At 47.3% G+C, this 13,627-nt stretch overlaps 1 long non-coding RNA gene across 3 annotated transcripts in view; it reads left to right on the plus strand.

Moving 5' to 3' along the window:
* Positions 1-1,300: 1,300 nt before the first annotated feature.
* The window catches only part of LOC136292951 (uncharacterized), a 30,497-nt gene continuing 18,170 nt past the window's right edge, over positions 1,301-13,627 (plus strand). For all 3 annotated transcript variants that reach the window (XR_010722013.1, XR_010722014.1, XR_010722015.1), the window contains exon 1: positions 1,301-1,481. This is a non-coding gene — a long non-coding RNA (uncharacterized lncRNA). The remainder of the gene's footprint in view (positions 1,482-13,627) is intronic.

Consider the following 13,627-nt stretch of genomic DNA (forward strand, 5'->3'; position numbering starts at 1 on the left):
GACTGGGCTGTGAGGAGGAGGGAGCAGGATGCTCTGACTGTTTCCACTGGTGTGACAGCTCTTTGCTGGGGCTGCCTGCTACAATACATCTCTCCTGCGGCTGGGGCACACCCAGTCCCTGTAAAACGATGGAAACTTCCAGGAGTGTAGGACACACATTAAGGAGCATTTATCAAAACTCAGTAATGACAAATGAAAAAATTCCTCAGCAGTGTCTAGAGGATTTCCCCATTTGCTCTTATTGTGTAAATGCTGATTTACTCAGGAAAACCCAATGCATATTTTAAAGCCTTATATGCCATCGTAATGACTTTGACTATTAATTCCAGAAATGATCCATTCCCATTGCTGGAACAAAGCCCCACCAATTTTCCACTGTAAGGATCGTGTTTGCCTTGTGCTTTGTATAAGATCAAGGTGTCCTAGAGAGCCTCCAATATTGGGAGACAACTAGTACAGTATTTTTCAACAAGAATGTTTCTAGGGGTAGAAAATAAGCCATTTGTTAGCCACTACATCTATGTAAGTGTCATCCTGTATTTTTTCTCTTTTTTTCTCCCTTCTTTCCTCTCTCCCTCACTTTTTCTCAAGTTCTCTAGAAACAGCTCCCTCTGCTAAATGGAGCCCCAGTCTGACAGTGTGACTATTGAGTACATCCAAGATTTCTTCCTGCAATATCAGGTGTGCTTTGAGGATTAGACAGCAGAGCCCTCAGCAGATGCCTTTGCTATCAAGCCTCATGAAATCTGCTCTGACAGGGGCAGGCGATCCCCGCACAGAGCCTGCTGACAGGGCTGTCTGCCTTGTGATGCTCAGCTTTATTTTTGGAGTGCTCAGTGTCTTGAATGTGTTAGGTTCTGAGATGCCATTTTGCTTTCTCCCAAAATAAATTCACAGTCTCTGTAGTTGAGGCCAGAAATGCCAAGTTTGTATTTTTCTTTCCATTGTTTAAGAGAAGACAGACGGATTATCCTTTAAAGTTACTTTTTAATGTATTTCAAAGAAGGAAGAAAAGGCACGAGGTCCTTTTTGCTCTCCAGATCACCTTGAATTCCCATTTGCCATTTCCACACTGCCCTCTTGGTCCTTGGTGAAAGGAATCAAAATACAGTGACTTTTTACTTTTTGGTTTGTTGTTTTTTTGTTTTGGGTTGTTTTTTTTTAACATTTAGCTCCCCAGCTGAAATCAAAGTGGTCCTGGTGCAGCTGGGAGAGGGGGAGCAGCTGATCCCTGTTCCCCAGGGACTGTGCTGATACATTTCCTCTGGGCAGGACGGCATGCAACCTTGTCCTTCCTCGGGCTCCCCTCTCAGGGTCTTTACTAAAATTTCTCTTCTAAAAAGAAGGCAGAAGGCATATTTAAACAGATGCTACATTTTTTACCTGTTTCTGTTCTTTGCTGTGCTGAAGACTTTCCTTGGAAAAGAATGGAGAAGGGAGGATGTAAGAGGATGGATGTTCCCACAGTGCCTCAGGCTTTGGTGAGTTTAAAAAGCCTTCCTTGTTGTCACTGGAAGTTGGTAGCAGAAGGTAAAGGTGGGTGACACTGGCTTTTGCTTTGTTGTTTGCATGAAATTTGTCTGTATGAGGCTGATCTTCAGGTAGCAGGACATCAGCACTCCTGTAATGCCAACTGAGGCTCTGTTCGTGGCGGAGGGCTCCCGAAAAAGGGAGTTGTTCTCCTGTCCAAGCTGAAAAATCACTTAATTCATTGTGGGTGCAGCTAGGCCACGAACCACATCAGCAGGAGATGTTATGGGTTTCCTTGCTGTTATAAGTAGGTGGGAAATAAAAAGGTATGTGCCACTTAGGGACATGGTTTTGTGGTGGACGTGGCATTGTTAGGTTTACGGTTGGACTCAGTGACTGCAAGTCATTTTCAACCTAATTGATTCTGTAATTCTAAAGTAAATAAAAGGGGACATTCAGATATTAAATATATTGTTAATATCCCAAATGGTGTACCAATGGGGTTTAACCTAAAGGACTGACTCTCAGTGCGGCTGTGCACAGATAGATTGAGGTGTTTAACTTGGGAGTGTTTGATCAGGCTTGCTCTAATCAGGTTCACTGGAGTTGGTGCAAAAGCCTTTCTTTTGCCTTCATTTGTTTAGGTACAGGATTAACCGATTTTTAATTAAATAGACTAGGACCACATTCCAAGTGAAATCGACCATTTTCTTAAGCTAAATAAATGTTTGAGAAAGGGTTTGGGTTGGTTAAGGAGTCAGCGGCTGGGGAGGTGCAGAGAGCTGGTGGTGGGGCACAGCCAGAGCCCCCATCCCTGTGTCGGGTGTCTGTGGGCTGCCTCCCCTCCACAGAGCCATGCCGTGGCTCTCACGGCCTGGGGCTTCCCAACACTGTTTGTGTGGCTTTGCTCCTCTGAACGGATCGGATTCCTGCTGCGAGGGGAGCCAGCAGCGCCCGCACCTCGGCATCGGCGCTGAGAAAGGGAGATTATCCTGTGTGCTGTACCGACCGACGTCACTTCTTGACACACAGCTCCCTCCCTGGGAACAAATGTTCCCCCATTCAGACACGGCCAAGGTGCTTTCAGCAGCTCTGAATGGGGAGGGGAGGGCTCGTGGGGAGGGCGGCTCAGTGCCAAGATGCAGCAGAGAGGCGAGGCTGAAAATCCGTGCTCGAAGGCCACAGAGGTGTGAGCCTTCACCAAAGGGAAGCAAATACCCCATCTTACCCCAAAGCAGCAAACCCCACCAATATGCCCCTTGATCGCAAATAAAATTTCGCATAGAATAGATATTGAAATCAAAAAATTAATAAATAAACATGGAGTGTTGTGCAAGACCCTGGGTAAGCTCTGAATTTGAACGTTCACCCTGGCTTGCTCCAAACCTCTGCTCCAACAGGCAAACACCCACCTCTGTGCCTGCCCACACACATGGCTGTCATGTTCCTCCCACCTCCTGCATCCCAGGAGATGATTAATGCCAGCAGAGCAGGCATGCGAGTAGTATTTGTCTTGATCCTAAATAAATAAGATGCGTATGGAAATAACTGAATAAACAACCACATTTTAACTGCCGCTCTTCTGGGGCGTATCATTTAGAGCTGATGTGTTAGGAATAATAGGGGAAATCAGGCAGTTTCCATGTGGTTTTGTGACTAGTTTTGATTCTGCTTATATATTGCATATCCTTTATGGACCTGGAAGACAGAAATTCTCCCTCTAGTGACTTGATTGCCTCTCCCCTTCCCACTCAGAAGCGCTGCAAGGGTTGGCAAGGGCTGTGCCACTTTCTGAGCACAATGCTCAGTACTGCTGATGGCCATCAACACCCTAAAAATATTTGAGACTGTTGAGGCTTCAGTTACCACATAATATCTATTTTCTTAGAACTCCGGGTATCACAAGTTGCCATTCTGGCTATTCAAAAAACATTATTCAGCTTCCAGTGAAAATGGTGAAAATTTGGGTTAGGCCCAAGGCAATATTTTTCAGGCTGGTGAAATGTGCTGTTTTCCCAGACTTGCATGCATCATTCCCATCGAGCATAAAAAAAGCACAGGGAAAGCAAAGCGCAATTCAAATCAAATCACACAATGTTTTTTCTACCCCTTTCTCTTCCTCCTCCCCCAGTTCTCCTGAAAACAAACAAAAACAAAATGAAAGAAAATGAACAAAAACAACCAGGGGAAAAAAGGGAGAAGGGGTTGTTCAGTATTGAAGTGCTACATCATTGTAGGTTTTCCGGAAAAAAAACAACCAGGGAGTGTTATCCCTTGCTGGCGATCCTTGCCATGCTCCCTGGGACACCTGGGCTATTTTTGTCACTTTTTGGGGTGTCCAGGAATGGAGCACAGCTGCATTTTGCAGTAAGGGTTGCTCACCATCTTGATGCAGATGTTATTCCTGTGACAAATTACCAGATTGGGATTCATGCTTCCCTAGTCCAAGATGTTTAAATTAATAAGCAGCCCCCCTCCAGGCCAGCAAAGCATTCCCTGTGCCACACTCCGCAGTGCTCACCAGGAGGAACTGCTGGAAGATACAGCACTCCCAGGGAGAGCTGGGACCAGCTGCGCATGGTGCAGAGGGGGGCAAGTTCCATCGACTTGGTTTAAATAAACCTCTGGTTCCCAGAGCTCCTTTACAGCTGGGCTGCCTTTTGCAGGGGGAGATGGATGGCCACGGGTTCCCCACTCTCCCCTGGTGCCAGGCATGATGGCAGTGCTGAGACCCATTAGGAGGATGGATGGGGGATATAAAAGGGTGAGCCCAAACATCAGCCACTGAGAAGCTTTGAAGATTTGGCTTTCTGTCATTCATCTGCTGTGCAGAAGGGAGTTAATTGGTTTTACACCCAGGGAGCAAAGGGAAGCAGTTTGGCCCTGGGTTTCCCATCTCTAATTGCATGCCTGCAGCTCTCTTCTCGCAGGGAGGTGACAGGAGCTTTGCCACTGACTTCAGGAAGCTCAGGTGTAGGCTTCATGTTTCACATCTTTATGTTTTTTCTTGATATTTAGCATTTTAGGCATGTCTTGGAATGAACCTTGTGACAACTTCGTGAAACCCATCTGGCTTCTTTCTTCTCTCTTTTTTCTTCTTCTTTTTTTTAATTTTAATTGTGTTTCAAATGCATCTGTGCAGACCTAAGCCATTAGTGATGTAGACCCTGTAAAGTGTGAACTCCGTGTGCTTGGAGCTTGTTATCAACGAGTGCAAATCCCCTAAGAAAGGCGTTTCCAACGGGGCCTCCTGTCCTTGATAATTCAGGTGCTGTTTGCGCAGATGAATCAGGGCACCAAAGCATTTATTTGCTTTTAGTGACAGGCACCATCTGCTACTTGCCTGTGAAGCATTCAGGAAGGAATGCTGCCTGCTTGCCGCGTGCAGGCAGGCTGTGGAATGGGAGTAATGCTGGTGGCTGCAGCGGCAGGGCTCGAGGAAGGTACACCTGCAAGGTCGAGTGCAGGCACAGCCAGCGAGCGGTGCTGCCTGTGGGAGGGGAGGGGTAGCTCAGGTGCAGGCTGGCGTGACCTGGCCAACAGCCTCCAGGTGAGAATGAACATCTCTGACTATCCACACTCAGCCATGCCAGCATCCTCCACAAACCACATAATGGCTCCAAGAGATGGCAGGCTTAGAAATGTTCCCCCGTGGCTTTTGTGGATCCACCCACAAGTGCTGGATAGATCTACAGGAGAAAATACCTGCTCGGGAAGAGTTTGGGTATCCCTGGGGCACAGCTCTCAGGGTTTGGGATAACAGGGAACCACAAATCTGCCAGGTAGTCAGCGTGAAGCCTTGCTGGTAGCCTGGGTGTCATTACTGCCTTCCCCTGTGACAGCAACCAAATTGCAGTGCCTCGAGGTGCCCAGGATGGATCATCCCATCGTGCCTTCATTAAGGTGCTGCCAGTGGCAGGCTGGCTCCCACTCCTGCTGAAGTGCACTTTGAGGTTTGGCACCACCATGCTGCCATCTGCAAAGTGAGGAGAGGGTAACAAGCTGGTGGAGGTGGGAAAAGGCTTTGAAGGGATTTGGTGGAATGGTTCGAGCATCGCTGTGGTCTTATATCCCAGAATAATGCTGTCCCCACTACCTATATATATATATATATAAATAAATAATTTTTTAGAGCACAGTGTGACTTTTTAATAGGAAATAATTGCTTTTCTTTTTGGATAAGTAAGCAATTCCCTCCTGGAAGAAGTTCCCAGGAATTTTGTGCTCTCGCATGCCTGTGCGTTTCAGCAGGGTCAGCCCTCTGTGCAAGTCAAATTCATGCAAAACACCATACATGTAGGCTCTAGTCTACTGGGTTTAGATCAGAGACGGATCAGATGACTCACTGGAATCTGTGGAAATAGATCAAAGTAGCAGCACACATTTGAAGGGAGCACTCGGCGGGGAGCGGGGCTTTTCGAGCGCGGCTCGGAGCATGAGTCAGAGCGTGGGCCGGCGTGGGTGGCGGCGTGGGCGGCCGCAGCTGTGGGTGTCGGACCGAGACAGACGCAGAGAGATGGCTGCAATTAAGTAGTTAGTGAAATGACTGTAATAGTAAAACGAATTTAAAGGCGCAGGTTTCAAACGCGGCGTTTCCCAGATAGCTCCTTCCCGGCAGCTCGGGGGCTGGCGGGCGTTTCCCGTTGGATGCTGTGCTCCTGGATGGAGCCAGTTATCCGTGCTGATGTGGGAGCTAACTCCGGTAGTTGCTGGCTGGAAATGGGCCGGTCTCCAGCTGCTGTGCACACCTCCATGACGGCACAGGATGGGTGGGGAATCCCTGCCTGGGGCCGCAGGCGCTGACCCCGGCAGAGGAAGGAGAACTGAGGCGAGGAAGGAATGCCAAAGAGAGACAGTAAGGGAACAAGGAGAGGAGAACAGATCTGCATTTACTGGGAATAGTTGCAAAACGCCCACGCACTTCTGTGGGACTAGGATCATGCCCAGAGCTCACAGAAAAGCTTGAGCTGTGGTTTTTTTTTTTATGTTGCCCATCACTATCGCTTCTAGGAACTTGTGCTAGATCCCACTTGTGACGTGACTCCAGTACTCCAGCCCTGAAAGGTCTTGGGCAGTACTGCTGCTTTTGCAGTCAATGCAAATCCCTTGCAACCAAGAGCCTCCAAGGGACGTGGGTTTGGCTCCTTGGGTGTTTGCCTCGGTGCCCCTGCGATGGGAACAGCATCCGTGTTCCACTAGTCTGGCCGACTCCATCCCGTGGGACCCCGCCTCGCTGCAGCCCCCTGTGGCAGATTTTTGGGAGGAGGGTGGAAGTGGAACGAGACTCCTCCTCGCTTCTATTTTTAGGTATTGCTATTTCATGCCCTGCCAATCAGATTTGATGAGTGTGAGTGACATGAGAGAAAGCTGATTAAAATAAATAAATCAATGAATCCCTCCTTCAGTAAGGGATGAAAAAAACTCAAATCTTGTGGTCACAAACTTGCAAAACCAGTGGAATGGCAGGTGCTTTGGGCTGATACCTAGGCTTTTGATGTTTAAGCTTCACTTCTGTGCAGCAGCACTGCTGACTTAATTCATAGTATTCATTTACTTCAGTCTATTAGTAATTTTTACGTGTTTTGAGGTGAAAAAATTTAAAAAGTCATTCTCCAAGGCTAGCTTTGCAATTCTGTTACAAGATGAGAGATAAATAATTCCCTGTGTGTTTTCCTGCCACATTTAATGATGAATTGTAATTAGGTTTGCTGCCAGCAAGTGCCTCAGGCATCTGATGTGCCATGAGGATGTTGCGTGTTGAAGCACAGCTCCCAAAAGAGATGTCCTCCCAGGCCCTACAAACAGGGCCCTGCACAATTCCAGGTCTGCCAGTTCAGGGTTCAGCCTGTATGCTTCAGAAAACCTCTTAATTTCTGGTGGAAACCGTGTGTGGTTTTTAGTGGTATTCTGATAAAGTGGCTCCGCCAGGAGACGTGTATGCTGGGGATTTCCTTCTCCACACAGATGGCTGTGGAAAGAAAGCTTTATAATTTATTGATAATTTTTTTTTGAGGTGTTGTGTACAGAGAAGGGTCCAAAGGATTGCTCTTCACTCTGATTGATATGTAGAACAAATTTTAGCAGGGAGAAAGGGTGTTATTTTGAATAATTAAAAAAAAAACCCACCCCCAAAAAACTCAAACTCTTGAAGTAGTAGATGTGTAAAATTAATGTATTTTTAAAAGTCAGTGTAAGTGCTTCTAAATGTGTCCACTGTATCATACTCTGCCCACGCAGTTGCAGCATTTCCCAGTCTGTATGAGCAGCCCTGTCTCTGTTGTCAGAGCTGAGCGTGGCCAGTGTCAGCTCCAGTGCCCAAATCTCACCTGGTTTCTAGACCTTGGAAACTACTCCAAGCTGTGGGCGCAACAATTTGCTTTTTGTGGCTACAAGAGGTCATACTGAAACAGCTGCCCAGTGTGGGACCTTCACTGCTGGTTATCCCTGCCAGTAGGGAGGAAAGGCACCTGGTAATGAGCTGAGAGGCTTTGGGGCTGGGTGGTGGATGTCCTGTACAGAGGTGAGGAACTGTACAAAGGTGAGATGAAACTGTCACTTCCAGCCACACTGGTGCTCACCCTACTTGCTGCACATCCTTGGGACATGGTCTGCGAGCAGTTTCATGGAATGTAACTTACTGGAGATAACTTAGGTTTGCATATCAGGTAGTTTTTAATTTACAGCACTCTCTGGTCTACAGAGGTATTACCCATCGTAATTTAAAATACTTACATTTCAAATTATGGTTTAGAAAGGGAGAGAAATTTAATTGCAACATGATTTTTTTTGAAGGCACATTTCTATTCCTGCGTGTTCTCAGATTGGGGTGCAATTACAGTGTGTCGGAGCTCAGGTTTCCTCTGCCCTCTTTGATTGCCAGGCAGTCAGACTCCTGCCTTTCCCCACCTCCCAGCCCTGTAATTTAGCTGCTGCTCTGCCATGACACTTGGCTCTGGTTTAATTATGATGATCACTCAATACGGAAAGCTGTTTCAAGGGGGCTGAGGGCTGGGTTCTTTGGGCCCCTCCTGTTTGAGGGCTCTCCTGGAGCCAGGGTTGCTTCACAAAGCTGTGCCCAGCAGGCTTTGCACCCAGCAGGAGGGCTTTGCATCTCGTGGGAGAATAATTTTAGGCTTAAAAACAGGATCAGGGGTCTGTGAAGCCGCCAGATGTGCAGGATGCAGGAGAGAGTCTGGAGCCGTTAACCATCAGTTTTCTGCTTTCTCATTTTGTATAAAACCAGGTCTTTGGTGGTTTTTGCCTTTTCCCCGTGGCAATTGGAGCCCATGTGTTCTGCAGTGACCCCGAGCAAGAGCTCCACACCTGCCCACATCCCCAGTCTTGCTCATGGCCCTTGCCCCAGCCCACTCACACTGACTCATCCTCCTGCCCCGCCACACCTTCACACTCTGCTGTTCCTGCTTCACCACTCCCTCCATCACTCAGTCTTTTTCTTTTTTCTTTTATTTTTTTAAAACCTCTTGAAGAACTTAAAAATCAAAACCAATTTTTCTTGCCATTCCCCTTTTCCACTGGGGATGGCAGTGAATGGCAGCCTTGTGCCATGCTTGTCACCTCATACTCTGTGGTTCAGTCAAGATTTCAACCAGCTTGTGAATCTGTCCAGGTGCTTCAGGGGATGGTGCAGAGGTCCCTGAGATCTTTAAAACTTTGTTTCCCCTTAGTCCTGGGTGCCACAACCCAGATGGATGAGCACCTCTCTTGGCTTTCATTTTCCTGGTGGTGGGATACCAGGTAGGAGCAAAACAAGCGTTATTTTTAAGTTGCTTCTGCTAAGTGTCATAACTGCACTGTGGTTGAACTTTTAATGTTTTGGGAATTGTTGATACCAAATCATCTCTCTCACCTCTTTTCCTGGATCAAAGGGTCTTTTCCTGGGGTTGCCCTGGTGCTTCCCTGTCAGTTGCTGTAGCAGGGCCTGGTGGTGGCAGAACTCTGATCCCTCCTCACAGGCAAAGGGGCTTTGGGTTAGGGAAAAAACAAACAACTCCGATTTGAAAGTTTGCAGCTGAAAGGAGCACTGAGATGAAGAAGGGAAGAGACAGTGTGGGAGATAGACCATGGATGCAGGGGGATAATTAATTCCCACCAGTCACTGTCCCTGCCCCACTAGAGTTCTGACTCAACCAATTTAGCTGTGGCTGCACTGGGCTCGCAGCAGACACGGAGTGTATGAAAAGGATAAAACCATAAGAATAATAGTCTTTTTCATGTAAATGTATTAAAAAAATGTTTTTTAATGATGGCAGGTTCCCCACCTGTAAGGGAGAAAGGGCTAAGTCATTTTATATGCAGCAGCCTAGGAGACATTTCTGGCAGTTTGGATTTTGGTCAGGAAAGACTCTTAGGGAGAAAATAATGATCTCTGTGCTTGTAGTCTGGTCTTTCTGCAAGAGAAGGAAAAATTGAGAAGCAAACCACAACTGTGCTCTTCCCCGTGCCTTTCCAGTGGCACTGGAAAGAGCCACTTCGTAAGGGTGACTGGAATGGAGTTCATCTAATGCAGCATCTTTCCAGGGTGAGCCAGGCCTGCTGCCCTGCCTTCAGACCAAGGGCAGTTGAGCTGCCCTGGCCCTACTGGCCCCTTCTCTGATCCCTTTCCCACCCCTCACCCTCTGAGTAAGAGGAGAGGGGTCCTCCAGGCCCCGGGAAATGCCAGGTCCTGATATTGATGATGCTACACTTGATGATAAAAACACAGTATTGAGCCATTGCAAAAATACATCAAAGTACAGAGGGACGGTTTTGTGGCAACATGCACTTTGCTGTTCGGTGTAACATTAGCCTCTGTTCAAATCCCATTAATGTGCAGTTGAAAGATGACATTTAATTTCCTTCTGATTTTTCCTTTTCTCTCCTCTTTTTCTCAGTTCCATTTTCTTTAATCTCTGCCCTGTCACAAGGCTTGGCTTTTTCTCCCCGAGGCTGTAATCTCTGAGCAAATATCCTTTGCTGATACGCTTTGTACCAGCTGAGGAGCAGCTCCATGTGCCTTGGGAGATCCGGTTTGGCCACACGTAGCATTTACAGAGTGAATTTGTTTATTGAAATAACTTCTCTATTTTCTCCCTACTTGAACATTGGTAGATGCTGGGGTGCCAGAGCCAGCTGTACTCTGGAGAGGGAGATGGGAACAGCTGGGTTTTTGTTTGCTGCCTGTAGCCACTGTAGCAGAAGTGCATGAGGGCACATTCCTTGCCATGAGCCTCCCAGAGCTCCAGGATGAATGAGGACTGGAAAGTGAAAGCTGGAAACAGTTAGTGGGGAAGTAGAGGGATGGTGAGGTGATGGAAATGATGGGGCCATGCAGCACTCAGGCCACACAAGCACTTCTTTCTGTGCGTGTTTGGTCTACTCCTCTCCCCGCTGCATGTGCGCATGGGAAATGCCACCCTGCATCCCTGATGGAGCATCCCCATCCTGAGGTGATGACTTCAGTTGTGAGCTTGATTCTTTTCGGGCAGGAATGAGTGTGGGTCATTTCAATCCCAGTGCTATGGAGCAGTGCTAGGGCCCCAGGTGTTTCCATGCCACTTGTGCTACTAATGCTGAACTGTTTGCTCAGAGCCAGTAAAGCAAATCTCTTTTATTTTGCTTTCCTGAGCATCCCCCAGCTGTAAGGACTGTATTGGTCATCCTATTATTTTATTCTTTAGTTTTCTAGCTTTCCTGAACCATTTAATTTCCGCAAAACTCGTGCTTTTCTTGGTCTTTTAAAATTTTATTGAAAGTCTCTTGCACAAAGGAGGGTGATGGAAGCAATGTTAGCCATCAGTCCTTACCAATGACTCATTTCTATTTCAAGGTATTTCACATTAGCATAGGCTGATGGAGCCTGTAAGCCGGAGATGGGCCTGAGGGTATTTGAAGCTGTGCAGGGGGAAGTCAGACATTTGTACTCCCACACTTTCACAGGGCTGTTGAAGATGGGTTTCTACGAAGCATCCATCCTTCCCTTTCTAGTTGTTCCAGGAGGGGAACAAAATACAAGGCTGTATGGATCCTGGAAAAGACACCCACATTCATGGAAGCGTTTAGGAGCAAAACCAAAGCAAGAGAACATGGCATGACTCCTGGCTTTATGAACCATACTAATCAATGTTTATGTTTAATAGTCATAATTGCTTTGATTTGCTCCACTGCTGGTCACTCAGCAGCTGAGGCTTTGTGGCCCCAGGACGATGTCTCCTTTCTGGGTGTGACAGACCTGAAGCTCAGGCCTCTCCTTTTGGGCAAAGCAATGGTGGTCAGTCTCTCTTAGCAGTGGTCCAGCAGAGTCAAAGGCACTCACCCAGGGTGAAATTCCTGCTTTCCTGAGGCTGCTATCCACCTGATGGTTTCCCAGCCCATGGGGCACCCAGAAACTCCTTTTGCAGGCTGAGTCTGGGGCAGGGGAGTCTGCAGTGCCACTGGTGGTAGAGCTTTGGGTGAGTTCCCGGTGGTTCCATGACTGTTTCCCTCTAGGAGATGATGCACTCACAGTGCTGGGCTGATTAGTGCAGCTGCTGTGCAGCATTGGTGAAGCCCACAGTGTTTCTGGTGAGCTGATTGAGAAGAGATTTGGGCTCAGAGGATCCCATTGAGTGAAAGCAGTAGTTGAAGTGTTTTAAAAAATGACCTATATAGTGTTTACCTCAAGCTCAGAAATTACTGTGAGATGAGAAATTGCTATTTGCCTGTGTTTTTTCACTTACTGTTCACAACTCACATCTAGGATAGGGATGCTTTGGGAATCCCAATGCTTCTGAAAAGAAACACCACTCAAAGCCTTGCTCTTGCACATCATGCTAAAATCCCCCATCCATGCATTTGCTCTGGACAGTCTGGCATCTGGCAGCCTGGAGGACCTAGCTGTGATCTCGTGGGAAGAACAATGTAGGCTGAAGTGGCACAAAATAGTGATATTTCCTGAAAACAGCAACAAAAAAGTTGTTGAGCCTCAGTGTTGTCAGTGCCCCTAAGGAAGCAGCTGAGGGTTGGTTGTCAGGCATCCCTGCCCTGTACGAGGGTCGTGTGTCCTGTTCGAGAAGTGCCCAGTGAGAGGTGGCTCCTGAAACGCCAACCAGGCTCCCTGTGTGGCACGTAAGGTATCTGTGGGTGATCCTGGTCCTTGTCCAGCTGCAGGATAGTTTCCTTTATCTCCTGGCCAGGACCGTGTTCCCCAGGCGCCTTGAACTGGGGCCAGGCTGGCTGCCCCGGGCAGGGGATGCGGTGTCAGCTGAAATGACAACTTACTTCCATGTGACACCTGCTGGTAAGAAAAGGCACGGCTGCCCTTTGGAAACGAGACCTGCTCGTGCCTTTTTGTTTTTCCAAAAAGCACTCATTTCTTACACCCTTCCTCTGCGGAGTTTATTGGTGCTCCTGGTTGGTCTTCTCAGCACTCTGACTCATTTTAGCAGATTGGAAAGTCCTTTTTCCCGGGGCGCTCATGCATACAGGATGTATCTCTTTAGGCGTTTGATTTTTGTTTTTTTAAATTCTGCAGAAAACGGGCTTTCTAAAAGCCCCACTCCTAAACTAATTAAACTTCGAATTACTTCATTGCTAACAGAAGCTGCTCTGAACGTGAGCCAGTACAATGACCTGAAAGCAGTGAGTGCCTGGCCCACAGAGGCTGACATTACATCAGTCCACATTTTATGAGGAAAAAGTAAATATGTTGGCTGCAAAAGAGATATTCTGTGTGCAGTCCTTGATAATGTTTGTGGTGAGGCCTGCTCCCTGGTTACAGAGCAAACACTGACTTCCTGAAGGCCTCTCTCTGCTTATGCAAATCCCCCTGAGCTTATCCTGAAATCCAACATCACCCCGAGAGCACTGGCAGGTTTCAAACGTGGCCCTGAGTGATGCTAAGGTTGTGAACCCCTGATTTACAGTGTCACTATATTCTTTGGCTGGCTGTTTAAGAAGAATATCGTTCAACAAACAGTATTTGAATGCGTTCATGTCAAGTGAAATCATTCCTTTAAGAGTTTTAGTTGTCAGGTATTCATTAAAGCAGGTTTCACATCAAAATGATCGTCACTTATACAGTGAAAACATCTTTTAGAGCTTTCAGCATTTTTATGTTGCATTTTATAAATGCTGGATCTCCACTGGTATGGAAATGTCCTCCTGGACCTAAACAGTAGAT

Source organism: Chamaea fasciata, unplaced genomic scaffold, assembly GCF_029207755.1.
Source record: "Chamaea fasciata isolate MVZ Bird 193981 ecotype frontalis unplaced genomic scaffold, bChaFas1.0.hap1 SCAF_8, whole genome shotgun sequence".
NCBI lineage: Eukaryota > Metazoa > Chordata > Aves > Passeriformes > Sylviidae > Chamaea > Chamaea fasciata.